The sequence below is a fragment of the Condylura cristata genome, unplaced genomic scaffold, assembly GCF_000260355.1.
Source record: "Condylura cristata isolate star-nosed mole 26May11 unplaced genomic scaffold, ConCri1.0 scaffold00005, whole genome shotgun sequence".
NCBI lineage: Eukaryota > Metazoa > Chordata > Mammalia > Eulipotyphla > Talpidae > Condylura > Condylura cristata.
The window spans coordinates 60,046,170-60,064,377 of NW_004567106.1; positions in this window are offsets into that span (position 1 = coordinate 60,046,170).

The following is an 18,208-nucleotide window of genomic DNA, read 5'->3' on the forward strand; positions in this document are numbered from 1 at the left end:
GCGTGTGGGCTCCTCTCTGCTCACCACCTAGACCCACGGTAGCCCCCTCAGTAGGGCCCAGTTCTGTCCTATTGCTCCCCTAAACCGCCACTAGAAAAGGTGTGTGGCCAGAGCTTTGAAATGAACTCTTCTTTCTGTCTGATTGGGTTCTTAGATAAGGCCCATCTCCGCCTGGGGGAGGGGTTACAGTGGCTTAGTTGGTTTGGGGGTGTTATTCTTTCAGTTATATGAACAAAATTCTAGTTTGTCCAAGAGCACCCAACCCAGTGCAGTAGTTTTCTGGGGTGATGGAGATGTTCTGTGTCTGCATGGTCCAGTGTGTGGTGGCCACTAGCCACAATTAGCTACTACGCACTTCCAGTTGGCCAGCATGACTAAGGAACTGACTTTTTAATTTGACTTAAGGCTAATATGAACAGACGTATAAGATGCATAGCTCAAAGCCACACACTTCAGAAGTTTCTGTCATTGCTCTTTATAGTTGAGACAAAAAATAAGCCACCATCTCTCAGGCTTTACATGTCTTTTTTTTTTTTTTTATAAAGATTTATTTATGCATCAGAGCTGGGGTACAGGCCAGAGGTGCAGGGGCAGTGAGAGGATTCACCAGGGCCAGAGTGGGGAGCAGAACAGGCTGGCTGACGTCGGAGAGGTCTGCCATGCCATGTGGGTCAGCTCTAGGGCGGGGATCAAACTCATGCTGAAGTGGCTTTAGCTTCTCAGTGCTGTGCTTTAACCCGCTGCGCCAGCAGGGAGGGCCCTACATGTGGTTTCTATCCTGTTGCCCAACATCAGTTTTTCACCATCCTGTCCCTTCATGAAATCCGTAAGACCATGATTCCGGGGCAGAGACTTATTCCTTCATACACTTCACAGGTGAGGTAAAAGGTTTCCAAGCAAGGCAGCCTGGCAAATCGCCCTCTGTGGCCCACGTCCAGGGCTTCCCACGCCTCTACACGAGGGCGGTGCTTTTCCCGATTCTCAAATACAAAAGCGTGTCCGAGCTCCTTCCATCAGGCAGCTCAACAGGAGCATGGCGGGTCACACAGAAAGGAGGGTGCGCAGCATGGCTGTAAGACAGGAAGCAGACCAGTTAGAGCCAGGCAGCAGGAGAGAAGGCCAGAGACAGATGGGGACTCTGGCCATTTACTATTTCGGGACCCCGCAGCAGACCTAGATCTCTTGAGCAGTATTGCAAATGGCAACTGTGAAAAGAAAGCAATCCGGCACCTTGGAGAGAACAGACCTTCCTTCTTGAAACTTCCACTGAGGGCCCTCCCTGGTGGCACAGCGGGTCAAAGCACAGCACTATAAAGCTATCGCAGCCACTGCAGCACGAGCCACCATCCCCTGCCCCGGAGCTGACCCACATGGCGCAGTAGACCTCTCCTGACCCACCCTGCTCCTCTCAGCAGTGTGTTTCAGTCTCTGGTGAAGCCTCTCAGCCCACAACATCTCTGGCCTGTACCCCAGTTCTGTATGCATAAATAAATAAATCTTTAAGAAACTTCCACCTAAAGCGAAGCCACTCACACTCCTTTTGTCAAGGCGTTGACAAAATCTCCCCAGCTCAGTATCACGGGGCAAAACTACCCGCCCTGCCGGCTGCCAAGGTAAGGGCGGCCATGCCCTCAGCACCCAGAGCATGGTCCTCTGGCTCCCGGTGGAGGGTGGTTAAGCAGACGCTACCTTACCTGCCATCGCGCTCATCCGGGTCCTCACCTCCCAGGCTGGGCAGACTCCTGGCTGTACCCCAGGCATCATGGGGCTGCAGCCACAGAGGGGCTGAGTCCGCCCAGAGTGAGGGCCCTGGGCCTGGATGCCTGGTGCACAGCACTGGGCCACAGAGGGTGTCCCCCACTGCACAGGACGGCCTGGTGCTGGCATTCAGGGTTGGAGAACCTTCTGAGGTCCCCTTAGTGTGGAGGGGAGGGCTCCAACTTCCTGGCCCCTGGAGAGGCAGGTGACCAGCTGGGGCGCAGGGAGGCCAGGGTGCTATGCATCGCCAGTGAGCTTCCATCCGGTGATGAGCTGGGGGAGAACTCGGGGAGGCAAGAGGCTTACGTGAGACTTCCTGATCCTTCCCATTGAAGAGCTTGGGAAAGACTCTCTGAAGACTCAGTGAATGTGCAGGGGAAGCTACTCCCCAAAGTGTGTGCGCATGAGGAGGAGGAACGGTATTTCACCAGGGATTTGGCATTCATTCTGGACAGGAACAAAACCAAGTTCCTTTGTCTTCTGGAAGCAGAAGAAGCCAGTGGCAGGAGCAAGAGGAACCTCAAGGGGAAGAGAGCTGCGAGGAAGGAGAAAGGAGGAAGGGAGACAAGCCACGAAGGTCAGAGAGAGCTGAGAGAGCTGAGTGGACAGTTTGACTTTTATTCTAAGAGCAGTGGGAAGCTTGAAACCAGAGAACAAGCAGACACACCCCTGTGCTGTGGAGTGGGGAGCAGGGAGCAGGGCCCTTGGAGGAATGGTGCTTCAGGCGCAGGGAGGGTGGTGGGCCTCGGACCAGGGCCCAGGCATAGGGCATGGCAGGCCGTGAGCTCCCACCACTCCCACGGGCAGCCAGGTGGCAGTCCCTTCCCTGAGCAGAGGCCTCGACTTCTGGCCCATATGAGAAAGGCTTTGCTAGCACCCGGCCCAGCAGGTAGGCCGGGGCAGGAGTGGCTGACCTGAGTAGCTTCCAGGACAGGGGGTCCCAGCAATGCTGCCCTGGACCCCAGAGCCCGGCTCTGCAGCCCACCACGCCTAGCTGGAGAGAGGCTCAGGAGAGGAGGGGGAGCCTCCCTGAACCGGAATGATCTGGTTTGGAGCAGCTGGCTGCCCCTCCTCCCTCTCTCCTTCAGAGACTGGCTGGTTTTTGCCGCAGCCCCCTGACCAAGGTAAACAGCTAGGAGGGAGGCAGGAAGAACGCTCTGTTGCCATGGCAACGCAGAGGCCAGTTGCCTGAGCGCTCTGGGATGGGTGACTTCAGGGGGAAGAAAGGACTCTCTAGAAAAGCACCAGGGAGGAAGCCCCTCTGCTCCCAGGTGGGGAACACGAGGTGGGCAGAGGCACCCGTGGTGGCGTGGCAGGTGAACGGGAGGGGGAACACGCAGAAAACTGTTGTGACAGCTGTCTTCCCAGGGCTCAGTCCTCACACTCCAGAGCAGGAAACCCTCACAGCTCCCCAGCCCTGCACTCGGCCAGCCCCTTCCAGAAGCCCTCAGGGGGCACTTCACCCTGGGGCAGCCACAGGTTCCAGAGAGAGGTTCCAGAGCCCCAGGCCCAGAGAGAGGTTTTGTCCAAATTGCCAACTTTGGGTGACTGGGGGGTACCGCTGCCCACCACATGCTCACCGTGGCCTTCCTCCCCAGACCCCCGGAAGGCCTGGAGGCTGACCCCTCCATGTGGGATCGTGATGGGGCAGTGGGAAGTCAAGTGTGTAACAGGATGACCCTGCCCATGGGTGTAGAGATCACTCAGGGAGCCCCCCGTTCCCTGGGGTCTCCTCTCAGGAGCAACCAGAGGGCATCTGGAACATCTTGTGGTTTCAAGTCCTTATATTGGGTTCCTCAGAAGCTCCCAGGAGAGGCCTTTCCTTGTCTGACCTTCATCTGTGGTGCCGACAGGGGACAAGGGCCGTGGTGTGATAAGCTTCCTGTCCTTGAAAAACAGAAAGATGGACAGCTCAGCCCAGAAAGCAGTGGGGTAGCTGCCCTGGTGAAAGCTACAGGGAGGTGGCCCCTGACCTCAGTGACCCCAGTCCTGTGGGGAACCCAGGTGATGGGACTTCAGGATCCCGGGTTTCCCAGCTCTGGGCTCACCCATGTGCTCAGCCCACACCCTCCATCTGTCCATGCTGTTGTCTACTGGAAGAGGCCTCAGGAAAGGTCCCAGGGGCGGGGGGCAAGGTCAGGAACAGTGCAGAGACATGCTTTCCCTTTGCAAAACATCCAGAAATGCCACGTTTTCCTGATTCTTTCCGTGGCCTGTGGGTCCCAAAGTCCTCAGACCTTCACTGCTGCCACTGCTCCCGCACACTCTGTTCCAGCCGCTGCACCTCCTTGCTGCCCACCCACGCTGCCATCTCTGGCCCTGGCCCTGAAAGGCTCAGCGTGCACATGGCCTCATTCCCACCTTCTTTTATTGGGCTCACATGTCACCTTCTCCTTGAGGGAGAGTCAGAGCAAGGGCGGATGAGCGAGGCACTGGGCCCCACTCTTTCACCAGTACCGACTGCATGATTGGAGGGACTGAAGCTACCTGAGGGCCAAGAGCCTGCCGGCTGGGCAAAGTGGGGTGCAGGCAGCAGATCAGCTGTGCTCCCTGCTCCTGCCCCATGGAGGGTGTTGGCGGGTTGTTGTGGGGGGATGGGAATGAGGCTGTGCTCTGTGGGCTTCAAACCTGCAGGGGACCTGCTGGGACAGACTCAGCTGGTGCATAGGAAAGAGGGGAGGTGCAGGGCTTGTGTTGGGGGGTGGGCAGGACCCCGCTCGCTCGTAGAGCCACACCGGCCTGCAGTTGGGGCTCACTGACATCAACAGCCCTCTCTGCTTCATGGGGCCTCACGAAGCTCCTCTCAACCAGGCAAAGTCCCTGTAGCCAACTGGCTGCTGCAGCAGAGGGTCTAACACTCCGTCAGTCAAAGCCCCACTTGAGCGTGAGTCACCTTCAATTTCCTGCCTGCCTGCCTCTTTCCTGATTGACCTGATCAATTCAGGACAGCTTTTATTGCTCTTGGCGGAAAAACTGCCTCGAAGATTTACAGAGCCAAAAGCTGCTACAATATAATCTTCAGAGTAATTTACACAGTGAGTTTCAAAGATGAAAAGTTAGCATTTCAGAGGTAATTTCATAAAAAGGATTATCAGATTAATCACGGTGTCAAGTTAATAGTGGTGTCTCAAATAATTAATTAGCTTTCTTGGCGTCAGCAATGCAAAGAGGGACCCGACACGGTATAAAAATGGCTGTGCCAGTCAGTCAGTCTGTTTGGGGCGACAGATCTGCGGAGAGCTCTTGCTGGACTTCCTCCCGCCCAGCGTCTGGTGCCCGGTGCGCTGCACAGAGACAAAAGAAGAAAGTAGGAAGTGGGGGGGATGCTCCAGCGACCCCGAGATCGCTGGGGTGGGGCTGCCCGCCCGCCGAGGAAGGCTGACCCGCACGGTTGACTGGTCCGGCCACACCTGGCGAAAGCGTGACCAGGCTGCGCTGACAGGCGGCCCCGGGGGCGAGCCAGGTGTGAGCTGCCGCCTGCGTGTGAAATTACCTGCGAGGGCCCGGACAGACGGAAGGAAATCAGCTCGGCGGGCTAGTCACAAACACGTCTGGCCGCTCTGTGGCCACGACGCACTCCCTCAGCCGCCCTGATGGTCCTCGGCGGGTGTCGCGGGATCTGTCGGGCCCCTTCCAAAAAGAGTCTGCCGTCCTAATCCCAGTGCATCAGACATCTTACCGGGGGGAATTGTTTTGGCAGGAGTAATCAAATCAAAGTGGTTAGGACGGGCCCTAGTCCAATAGACGGTGTCTGTGTGAGAGTGGAGATGTGAACGCAGGGACACGCCGGCGAGCGCTGGCGGGTAACGGGTAACGCCGCCAAACGGCAGACACTGCCCAGGGCTGGCACAGGCCGGTCCTCCCCCAGTCGGAGAGGGCGCCCCCACCCATCCTCCAACTAGGACTTCTGGGCCTCCAGAACGGCGTGGAGTATCCTATATCATTTCTTCCTTCCCTTCCTCCCTCCCTTCCTTCCTTATCTATCTGTCTGTCTGTCTGTCTATCTTTTATCATCTATCATTTATCTGTCTGTCTGCCTATCTATCTATATCATCTATCTCTCTATTATCTGTCTATCATCTATCATCTATCATCTATTTATCTATTATCTATTTATCTGTCTATCTATCTATTATCTATCAATCTGTCTGTCATCTATCTATCATCTATCTATTATCTATCTACCTATCTGTCTGTCTGTCTATCATCTATCATCTACCATCTATCTATCATCCATCTATCTATCTATCTATCTATCTATCTATCTATCTATCTATCTATCTATCTATCTATCTATCTATCTACTTACACAACTGGGGTACAGTCCAGAGCTGCAGGGGCGGTGAGAGGATTCACCAGAGACAGAGTGGGGAGCAGCAAGGGCTGATCAACAAAGTGCACTGCTGAGGGGAGCAGCCGAAGGGTCAGGAGAGGTCTGCTGCCTATGTGGGTCACCTCCCCCACTGGGGATGGAACTCGAAAGGGCTGTGGCTACCTTGCAGTGCTGTGCCCTCACCCATTGTGCCACCAGGGAGGGTCTTGTTTTGTTTCTTTAAAGACTTATTTAAAAAGAGCAGTTGAAGGTCCAAGTTTAGGCCGTTTAAATGGGATTGAGAAGAGGGTCTGGCGATTTCCCGGGTATCCCTTGGCCTCCCTCCCCGCTCCCCCCGCCTTTCCCCACTGTCACCATCCTGAGCCATAGTGGCTCTGATGAACCCACAGACATCCTCACTACCCAGAGCCCACACTTTACAGGGGAGTCCACTCTTGGTGTTGTATGTTCTGTGCGTTGGGACAGATCTACAAGGAATGTGTCTACCCCCATGGTGTCACGCACCGCAGCATCGCTGCCCTGAAAATTCTCCGAGACCTTGCCGTGTGCTGCTCCTCCCACCACTCCTGGCAGCCCTGATGGTTTTGTCTCCATAGTTTTGCCTTTTCCAGAATGTTCCAGGAAGCCTGCCACAGGTAGTCTTTTCAGATTGGCCTCTTTCATTTAGTGATGCACATTTGAGTTTTTTCTATGACTTAATAGTGCCTTTTTATGAGCAGAATAACAGCCTTAGTCTGAATGTGCCACAGCGCGTCCATTTCTGTATTTTTTTCCTCTAAAAAGGAAAACTTTTTTAACACCCAACCAGGGTAGAATGTAAAAATGTCACAAATCTGAGTGGCAGGTGCAAGAGAGTATTCTCTGTACTTTCTTTTAAAGCATTAAAATGAGGGGAAAAAGTGGGGAGCTACCTGCCGAGGTAGCTGCCCTGGAGCTCTGAGCCCTGCAGCCCCAATCTGAGCCTGCTGGGAGAAAGAGCCAGCCTCCCAGCTGGCACTTGGCTGGGCGCCCTGGTCTGTGCCACGTGGGCTTTAGGCTCGGAGAGTCGACTTCGAATGTCATCTTCTGGACCCTGCTGTCTTTGCTAAAATAAGAAAACACAACCGGGCCCTCCCCGGTGGCTTAATGCGTGAAAGCCTGGCGCTACAACGTTAAAGCCACTTCAGCATGAGTTTGATTCCCAGTCAGGGAAGTGGCCCACATGGCGCGGCAGACCTCTCCTGACCTGCCCTCTGCTCCCCTCAGTAGCTTACTTAGTTGGTCTGCCTATTCAGCTCCCCACTTTGTTTCTGGTGAATCCTCTCACTGCCCCTGCACCTCTGACCTGTACCCCAGTCTGTATGCATAAATAAGTAAATATTAGAAAAAAAAAAACAAAAAAACGGGGAGGCCGGCATGAACCACCAACACTCTTGTTTCCTCTTCTCTGTGGTCTTCGGCCTCTGCTGGGCAGTTTGCCTGTGAGCCCATCTTTGTCTCACAGATTTAGGCTCTGGCTTTCCCCATGAGAACAAGATGGCTCCGGGAAGGGGACTGGAGACTCTGAGGCTTGGAGGAAGAATTTGACCACTTTTCTGGTGTTTTCCACTGGTGTAATTCATTTCCTGCTTTTAGCCATTTCTACCTCTCCTCTCTGGGAGCCCCTGCGGTACCTTGAACTGTCAAGCTTCCTGCAGATGCCATGTTGGCTCTTTGGGCCCAGCGTGGGGAACAGAGGAGGGCTGGTTTGGGGTGAGGACAATTGAATGCAGGAAGCAGATGATGTTTTAGATATAAGCTGTTTCGGGGCACAACTGTTCTTAATTTGGGAAGTAAAATTTTTGTAAACTTGGATCCTAAAATGGTGTAATTGCTCACGCTTCCCCGGGAGGGAAGTCAAAGCCAGATGGTGCGATCCATTTCCCATGCACTCTGGCAAGGTCACTGGAAGGGCCAGCTGGCGGCTCTCTTGTTATTGTAGAGTTATTTAATTCTTTAACGTCCTACTGATTAAAGTCCTTAAGTCTCCAGAGACCGGATGCAAGCCAAATAATCTAGCCTGGTTGGTTTCCTCTTAATGAGATGGGGCCTGAAGAGGACTGGGCTGGACGGTCAGGGACGCCGTCTGCCCAGCGCTCCCTGGGACCCGTGGCCCACTCAGTGCACTGTGAATTGTGTTCATCCTCTTTCCTGCAGGGATTCTTGTCAGCCCCTATTTTCCAGAAGACTCTTGTAATGTTTTCTGTAGGACTTTGTGCTTCACAGACTTCAATTAAAATTCGACTCAACTTGGGGGGCGGCGGGTGGGAGGCTAAGAGTATGTTACAATATTTGATTCTAGAAGCCCACATTCTCCTGCTCCCTCAGGGCTGCTTGGTCCAGGACATGGAAGGAGCAACGGAGATGTGCCGCCCCCAGGTCCCGCTGTCTGGGGACCAAGGAGGTACATTTTCAAGTCCTGCTCCCTGCAGAAAGGCTTGGAGCAGGGGCCGGCAGGGTACCCCCAGGTTCGCTGGGCTCTCCCTTCTGCTGGGCACCCACTTAACCTTGCTCACAACTAAGCAGGTGCCAGGCCACAAGCCAGCCACCTGCAGCACTGCCTCTGCTGTGACCGTCTGCCTCCCCTCGCATACACGTGGTGGAGGGGCTGGAGGGTCACCCCAGCCTGGGAAACCCCTGCAACTCCAGCAACAGGGATCCCATCTGTTATTTTTTATTCCAGCAACCACTTTAGCATCAGCTGGGTGCAGAGCCCATACTAGCCCCTGGGGAGCAAAAAGGGAAAAAAAGAAACAGAAGACTGTCAAGGATGCAAGAATCTACTGGTCAAGAAGCAAGAATCTACCTGCCGAACAGCCTGACAGTAGCACCCTCAGGGTCTGTGCGTGGTTATAGTGTAAGTCTCGAGCCTTCACTGGACGGGGTTCTTTTTTTAAAAGATTTATTTATCTATGCATACAAGTGCTGGGGTACAAGCCTGAGATATGGGAGGTGAAAGGCTTCACCAGAGACAGAGCGGGGAGCAGAACAGGCAGATCAATGAAGTACACTGCTGAGGGGAGTAGTGGGCGGGCCAGGAGAGGTCTGCCACGCCATGTGGGTCACCGCCCTGGTGGCGGGTGGAACTCCTGCTGCAGCGGCTGCTATAGTGTCATAGTGCTTCACTTTAACCAGCTGCGCCCTCAGGGAGGCCCTCAGTGTGTCATTTGAGAGCAGGAGCATCCAGGGACAGCCATGGGCTGGGCTGCGCAGGAGCTGTGCATGAGGTGACCAGCGCAGGGTTGGAGGTCCACACGTTTCTGCCATGAGTTGCAAATGGAGCCACGGCTCGTGAGACCATGGCTATGCCGAAGGGCCAAGTCCCCAGGCTGGCATTCCTTCACAGCTCTGCCCAGAAAGAGCCTCTTACTTCAGTCCCTGAGATTTACTGATCTTGCAGACGAAGTAAATGGAAACAGGGAAGGATAGTGATCGGCAAGGTGACAGCAGCCAGGCCCTGAGCGTATTAAGTGTTGAGATAAATGCTGACCACACAGAGGGCGGGGGATGGCACTGAAGGGTGACAGTCAGATGCCTCCTTCTGAGGAGTCAGGGGCCAGGGCTAGGCTGGCCAGGGAGAGGTGTGGCCTGCAGCCTCCTGGACACTTTCTGGTGCCCCCTGATCGCACCAGTGGGCCTGGATGCTCTGCGGAGTGGGATCAATGCAAGTGAACACCACAGACGGGTAGAAAACTCCTCTGGCCTGGAACCATGGCCACTTCTGTGGAAGGCTAACACCGGCATCTAAGACACCCCAGGGCCTAGGGAGAAACTAAGAAAAGCCCTGGTCACTTGAGGAGCTACAGGGAAGGGAAGGAGGGGAGGCCATTGCTCACCTTCCTCCCTCTTCCCAGAGGGGTCCCGGTGCATGCCAGCCAGCCGCAGCCGAAGTGGGGGGCAGAGCTTAGGAGCAGACACTCCTCCCAGGCCTGGAGCTGGGTCCCTGCAGCTCTGGTGCGCCTCTGCCAGCTTCTTCTAAGTTGTGCTTCCTCGCTCAGGCAACCTCTCCCCCTGGCCTCTGCCCAAGGCCACCCCATCCTTCTGACAGTTTTACCAAGGAGCCTTGGGCACCGGTGCTGGCTGAGATGCCAATGAGGGAGGAAAGCGGGGGAGCAGTCAACTCTGAAAAGAGTCTCCTAGAGACGAGCCACAGAGAAGGTGTGTTTTGGGTGTTAGGGGACCCGGGGTGCAGGACAAGGGGACTGGCGGCCCAGTAAGCTGGCCACAGCACTCCAGCTGATAGTAGCTGGGTGTCCCTTGTCCACGACTCCCATGTCACCAGAGACAGTCATGGAGAGGCAGAGCCAAGCTGTCAGGCCAGAGCTCCTCGGGGCGCCGGGCCAGGGGCCCTTCCCTCATGGGGTGTGAACACGGCCTGTGCTATTATATGTTTCTGTCCCCGTTGGGGTGCAGGTGTGTCCTCTAAGGGCTACCTCAAGGCTGGGGCAGTGGTGGGTGGGAGACTGGGGACTTGGGAGCATCCAGGGTCGGGCCACCTGTTTTCCTCACAGCTCACTCTTTAACGTGGGAATTCTTTAGTGTGTGAAGGGGGTGGCGGGGAGGAGAGACCAGTGTGGGGCTCCGAGGGGCGAGGGACTGAGGATGGTTTGGGGTCAATGGGGATGAGCAGAGCAGAGCAGATACCTGCGGACTCTGGGTTCCAACCAGGAGCAGATGGCTATTTACCCCCGACTCCAGGCCCCCGACTCCTGAGGCCCTGCAGGAGAGCTGGCACCTCTCCCAGCGCCAGCTGCTCGCCTGGCACTGAGCTAGCACCCAGGAGGGCCCACTGTGCACGGGGCGGCCCAGGGGACTGGATGCGTGACTCACTCCCTGCTTGCTAATCACTCCTCTCTCCTCTGCCTCGCGTCTCACAGCCGCAGCCCCCTAGAGAAAAGCGTGCCCATCTGACGCCTCGCCCACCTCGATCCCCCCACAGCTCAGCTGTCCTTGCTGCTGTCCCTGCTCTGGGCATCCCTCCGCAGCCCCCCACTGCACCTGGACAGCGGTGCGTTTCTGCCCCCATCCAGTCGCTGTCACTTAGGGTCCCGGCCCCTGGCAGGCAGGCTGCCTGTGGTCCAGCAGTTTTCCATCTCCCTTGGGCCACAGACCCTCGGGCTGAGGCAGCTGTGGGGAGGGAGGAACAGCACAGTGGCCACACTCTGGGTCCTCCACCCGCCATTCACCTTTGCAGGGTCAGAGGTAACACCCCTAGAGGGAGCCAAGGAGAGAGGGGCCTCTCCTTCCACTGGAACCAGAGGCTAGACAGCTGGCAGCGGGAGGTCCTGGGCATCAGGCCTTGCCCCTGACTGGCACTGTGCCCACAGATGCCCTGCACGAGGGACAGATGACCACCTCCTGCAGCAGGGCCGGGCGCCAGTGAAGCAGCATCTGGAGGCCTCAGGAGGGCCAGTGCCAGGCAGGATCCAGGTCCTTGCAGGCCCGCTCCGAGACTCCTTGGCTATTGTAAAATGAGTCAACCAGCTGTCTGGTCCCCATGAACACTTTTTAAGTTTTTTCTGGGCCATGACAAGGAATAGCTTCGCCCCTAAAAGCCCAAGAACCACGTGTCAGGGGCTCTGCAACAGAGCAGCTTCCTGCCACAGTGCAGAGCTGGCACACAGCCCGCGGCTTGGTGGTGCTCAGGGAGACCCTGCCTTGGCTGTCTTGAAATCCCTGATCGCTTTTGAACCAGGGGCACTGCATTTTCAGTTGCTGTGTCCCCAGAATCATGCTGCCTTTGCTGGCTGAAATGGCTGACAGTGCTGGGTAAGGAGAAACTGCGTGGATGTACTTGCGATGTTTTGCTCTAGGGTTTTGTTGTCTGAATGCAGAAATGTTGAACACGTCCTCATCTTCAGTGCCTAGAGAAGAGAGAGGAGCGGGGGACAATGAAGCCCACGTACCCTGCGTTCCTGCTCCGGGGTTAGGTTTAGTCAGAGTGCTATGTCACTAAGATCTACCTGCTCCTCTTGGGTTAGAGTTATTAGCTGCGCCTGGCCATGGCGAACAACACTTCTCCCCTCTTGGACGGACGCCCATGAGTGTCCCTGTGCTCAAGCACGGTCCCCGCGCATGTGACTGGTCTCTGTGTGTGACCATGCAGGATCCAGCCTTAAGACACAGCTGGGTTTGGCCTGTCTTCTGAGCTGGATTTTTGATAGAGACGAAAAGCTTTCAACCTTGAGGCTTATATCTCAAAGAGTCAGAAAAACATGCTATTTGTTGTCATTATTCCAAAATAGAAATTTATGCAAGCGTGAATTGGCACATGGTGGTCCTTGAAAGTCCATTAGTTCAGACAGAAGATGACACTGGCGTCCTCTCTCTAAGGGGATTCTGGGGCAGGGGCAGCCGATGAGTAAAATCTCAGACATGTGCCATGAAGAGCTGCTCAGGGTGAGGGGGGGCTGTGAATTGTGGGGTGACATTTTAGAGTGGCAAGAAAAGGTTGGAGGAGGTGATATTTGAGTGAAGATGTGGATGAGGACAGGAAAGAACTGTTGCAGAGAGCTGGGGAAAGAGCATTCCAGAAAGTGGGTTATGTTCAAGTTGTTTTGCCAAAAGTGGGGATTTCTGTGCAGGATTTGGGCTTCTATTTCCAACTAGCTGTTCTCATCTCCATCTGGGTGTCCCAGTGGCAGCTCAAACTCAATGTGCTTAGCGTTTCTCTCCTGCTCCGAACCAGGCCTTCTTTCGCCAAGTGCTGTTTCTGTTATTAGTGCCACTCTAATCACTTATGTGCACTAAGTTGCCAAATTGTGACCTTTTGTGGGGTGAAGGCAGTGGTCAATTTTCTTGCACAAACGAGCCCCATCTTTTTTCCCGTGTCTGGAGGCCAGGTCAGGGGTTACTGTTCCTGACAGGCCCACTGCCTGTAGGAACTTCTGCTCTTTATAGCTTGAGGGCTGCGGTTTTGTTCCTCTAGCTCAGCTTGGACTTAATTCTCTGCTCAAAAGCACCAGTCTCCATGGATAAGCCTGCCATCCTTAGCCCAGGACTGAGGGCCTGCCCTTCCTTCCACCCCATCTTCTCAGGCTCTACAATACACCTCAGTTTGGCTCTTTGCAATTTCCCAGACAGCCCTTCCTTGCCTGTCTTTGTGTCTTGGTTCCTGCTTCTTCCTCCTACTGAAATTCAATTGCCTCCTCTCCCACAAAGTCTCTCCTCAGTTTCTCACCCAGCAGTGACCTATGAAATCTTATTTTTTGCAACTGGATCTTTTCCATCGTAAAGGCAATGTGACGCTGAGTAAGAATTGAAAACAGAAAACCACGATCAGTCTTCCCACTTCAAGGAGTGAGTTCACATCGGGATATTCTTTTCTAGTCCTTGGCGGGCTGCATACATATTTTTATAGGCCTGTAATCACAGGAGACCTACAGCTGATTTATTTTCATGTCTACCCTCCTATCTCTCTCCAGTCCTCCAAAGTTGTAGGAGTTTGAAAAAGAGGTCAAAATAAAAGTCTGTAAGCTTTTCATTACAGGGTCTCTCAGAGCTGATGCACTATAGTTTATTAAAGCATGCCTATCACTGGACATTTGGATGGGTTTTGTTTAGCTGGTAGTCTAGAAACTATTAGAGGGAAAGGGATCTTAAATCTTGGTATTCCTAGTACCTAGCAAACTATTTCAGTTGATATTTACTGGATGGATAGATAGTTGCATGCAATGAACATCTTTAGGCATAATTATTTTCTGTTGAATATTTTCCTAGGTATATTTTCCTGGGATTAGTGAGTCAGAGTACTAATCTATTAACACATGTACACACACACACACACACACACACACACACACACACACACAATTGTACAATACAGCAAATTGGTTTTTCAAAAACTGCCACCCCAATATATGTCTCCTCTCATGTGCTGTGTTGAGGGACACCTCTCCATTGGGGGGGTAGGAGGGTAAGTATTATCTTTCCTTTCTTCCCCTTGAAACTGACCAGTTCTTTGTAACTCTCTTGGTTTCCTCATGGGAGAAGGAGACCCCAGAGGAGCCCTCAGACCCTTCCTGTCCAATTAGACACACTTGGAGAAAATGCCACCATGTTTCAGGGAACAGGATAAGGGTATCCTTTGAGTGGCCTAGAGCCTTCCTCATCCGTCCTCACAGCTTGCATGCACCCAGCACAGTTCCAGCTGTAAGATGCTAACCATTTTGCATCCTACTGAGAAATCGATGGCTTCCTCTTCCCTACCCCCTCCCCTACCCATAAGCATACTTAAAAAAAAAATTAAATCAGGCCCTCCCTGGTGGTGCAGCGGGTTAAAGCACAGCACATAGAAGCTTAAGCCACTTCCGCATGAGTTCGATCCCCGCCCGCCCTGGAGGTGACCCCATGGCGCGGCAGACCTCTCCTGACCCGCCCGCTGCTCCCCTCAGCAGTGTACTTCGTCGATCTGCCTGTTCTGCTCCCCACTCTGTCTCTGGTGAATCCTCTCACCCTCTGCATCTCTGGCCTGTACCCCAGTTCTGTATGAATAAATAAATCTTTAAAAAAAAATTATATCAGTTTCAAAAGAGCCCTGTAACAAGGAATGGCAATGTAGAGGGTACCCTGGCCCTCCTACAAATTTAGATCCCACAGCCACTGGCCAGCTTCTTGCTTTTCTTCTCTGCCACACTTCTACTCGGCAGCCTGTGAGCTCCAGTCTTCTATGAAAAGCACACCACTGAAAATTTCAGAGGACTGTGTTTCAAGTGAATTCAGTTATTAATTCCTTACGTCTTTATGGAGGATCTCAGGGACCCTGCAGTTTAAGAGAAGTTCCATCATTTACAGGAGTTACAGGGGTCAGCAGTTTTTCTTGAGGCTTCTGAAGAATGCCATTTTGTTGTCAGGTTGATGAGGGGCAAAGTCAATCCTGAGGGAGAAGAGCTGTGTGGAGTCTGTACCTCACTTCTGGGGGGGTTTGTCTTGGGGACTCTGGTTTTCTCTGGCATCACCATTGTCCCAATACAACAGGGAAAGGGAAGGAGTGGACAGAAACCTGTAATGGAAGAATGCCCTGCCCATGGTTGGGTTCCACCTTACACCCTGAGCTGCCTGGATAGTCTGAACATACATGACCCTGAAAGGGAATAAGAGGGTTAGAAAATGAATACAAATGATGGCTGAGTACTGGAAGTGTTTAGGGTCTTGATTTAGAAGTTCGATGATGTTTCGTAAGAAGTTTGGTGATATTTTGCAAGTCACAGGAACTTAAATCTTATGTTATCGATTCTCCTGTGTTGAAATTGGTTTCCTTATGCATCACTGCACGGAAGAGGCAGTGCCACCAGCTCAGGGCAAGGTGGGGCTCGCTGCACTGCCCACTGCTGCACCTAGTGAGGGGGGCTCAGCAGGGCACCTACGGAGGCCAGATGCAGCTTCAGCTCCTTCCCCAAGAGCAGCTCCTGGGGTGGGCGAGTGGGAGGTGGTCTGTGAGGGGAGAGAGCTGTGAGGTGGGGAAAGGAGCAGCTTCCTCAGAGAGATGCAGCGGTTTAAGAGAAAGAGAATTCTGTGGCTACACCGCAAACCTGATGTCTTATTTAAGAGACTGTACTCTAGGCCAGGACTTCGCCTCCGAGTTCTACCCCAGGCACGCCATCTAAGTGGAGTCTAACCACTACTTTAAGGTAATTAACTCCAGGACTCTTCAAGATGAGATTAAAAAAAAAAATTCAAAAGAACTCATGCAGAATTTTCACTGGAAGCAGAACATTGTAGAGGATTTATTTTTAGGGGTAGTTAACTGCCTGGAGATGGGAGCCATCTCGTACCTTTTCAAACTGCTGGGCTGTGGGGCTGGTGGCTGTGGTTCAGGGCCAGGTCTCCCCTTCCCAGTCAGTGGGGCTGCTCTGCCCCTCGGGCCATCCAATGGATGACCCCCCTCACCGTTAGGAACACAGGTGCCTTTCTTTGGAGTTGGAGCTCAGTGAGCTGATGCCTGTATTTTTGGCCAAAACTACCACAGAGCTGCTGACTCTGGTCTCCACACCATGTGTTTGGGGAAGAATCATGCCTGGCTGCTGGTTTTGAGAAAACAAGTGTCACCCCCAACAGAGCAGATCGCCACCTTCTGACTTTCCTCCTATGGGTGCAGTTCATGAAAGCAGAGTATGATTCAGGGTTGTTATTTTTTCTTTCTATTTAGAAAATGGGAAAGGAAGGAGACGCGCTTTCCTGGTATACCAGAAAGCTCGGCCTTCAGGCTACAGTGTGGTACTGTATCCCAACCAGCCTGCCTTTGAAATGCTCATTTTGACTTAGGGGCATGAAAGGATTTACTTATTGCTTTAAATGTCATCCTCAAAGCACTGGTTTGCTGTGCATTTGCCATGAAACTTCCAGGGTGGCTGCCAGGAGGGCAGGGCCCTGGGTAGACTTGCGGTTGTTCTCTGGATGCTACCTGCAGGACTGGACTCCTCTTCCTAACCCGACTGAGGGGCCACCCTCTGCAGGATTCATCACCTGTCTCACTGAGGTCACTGCATTTCATGCAGCATGGAAATGGAATTACTAGCGAGCATCCAGGGGCAACCTGGAGTTGTGGCTCAGAGCCTCTCCATGGTGCAGACCCAGCAGAAAGCCAGTGGCATACCCAGGGTCTGAGAGGCAGGGGTCCTGACCAGGCAAACGCCTCTCACTCTAAGTGGGTGCCCGAGGCCCACACAACTTCCCTCCCAGAAACCTCCCTGACCAACAGCGCAGTGCTCTTCTTCTCTTCCTCTCGCTTTTGCCCCTGCCCACAGTCCAGGCACGAGTGGGACTGATGCCACCAGAAGACATGGATGGGCCAGCCAGCCACTCCTGGCCTCTCACAGTGCATGCTGTAGCATCCGGGACCACTTGCTGCGAAGAGAAATAGCCTCACCCCAGGTCACTGAGGGAGACCCCCAGGGTACACAGAACTGGCTGCATCATTTCCCTAACAGCCTGACTTTTCAGGCGGCCCCCCGCTCTAGCTCTCTAGTCCTGGGAATGCTTCCCTAGCCACCAGGGAAAGGCAGCTTGGCTGCTCATAAGGTGTCCCTCGAGGAGGAGAGTGAAAATCTTTCCCAAAAAGTGGCTTAAGTTTTCTTGAATAGCAGCACAGCTCAGACTAGTAAAATACTTAGTCCTTTTATGAGGATCAGACAAGAGATGAGAACCCACAGTTAAAGAGACTAACAGTCACTTCTGAGCCCATTCATTAGGCTGCTGAGTGCCAAAAAAAGGGGCAGAGATCTAATCACCCTTGGGGAGAAATGACTGCCAGCTGGAGTGGCCAGGACCAGCTCCAAAAAATAGCAGGTTTAATTAGAGGGAAGTCTCAAGGCAGAGGTAGACTGTAGAGGGGAGGGGGCACCCCCAGAGAGTGATCAGGAAGAGCAGGAGGCAGCAAGCAAAGAGCCTTGGCTGGAGCCAAGGACTGGGGTGGATACGGCTAGCCTGGGCCAGATTGTGAGGGCTTTAAATGTCAACCTAAGGAATTTATCAGGGGAACGAAATGATCAAACAGGTGTTTTAGGAAGACGAATTTGAAGAGAATGTGCAGTATGAATTGGGCAATCTGGAAGCATGGCAACAATTAGGAAGCTGTGAGATTAATTAGGCTGCTGTAGTAGTCCTGTGTGAGTTGATAAGGGTGTAAATGAGCAGAGTGGCAGCAGAAATGGAAAGGGACAGCTGCAAGAGACATTGTTAAGAAAGAATGGATGAGCTTCGCAGCCTGATTGGATTGGGGACCCAGGGAGCTCAAGAAATCAAAGATGACACCAGAGTTCTGAGCGTGGGCAACTGGCAGTACAATGCGCAGAAAAAGATGTTAGAGGGAGCTGATTTCAGCAGATGTGGATTCAGCTCCAGATGTGGAGTCTGTAGAAGGATATCCAAGTGAAAATGTCTGACTGGTCACAGGAAATGGAACACACCAGCTCAGGAGAGATGTTACATTTGGCGATAAACTTGGGAATCAAGGCAGAGGTGACAGAGGAAGTTGCAGACAAATGGGGTCTCCAAGGAAAGGCAAACACAGCAGCAGAGGACGAGGCCTGGCAGGAGGAAGGGCCGCGGTTAAGGACCCTGGGCCAGCCATGTGTCACAAGCCATCGCCATGAAGACCTT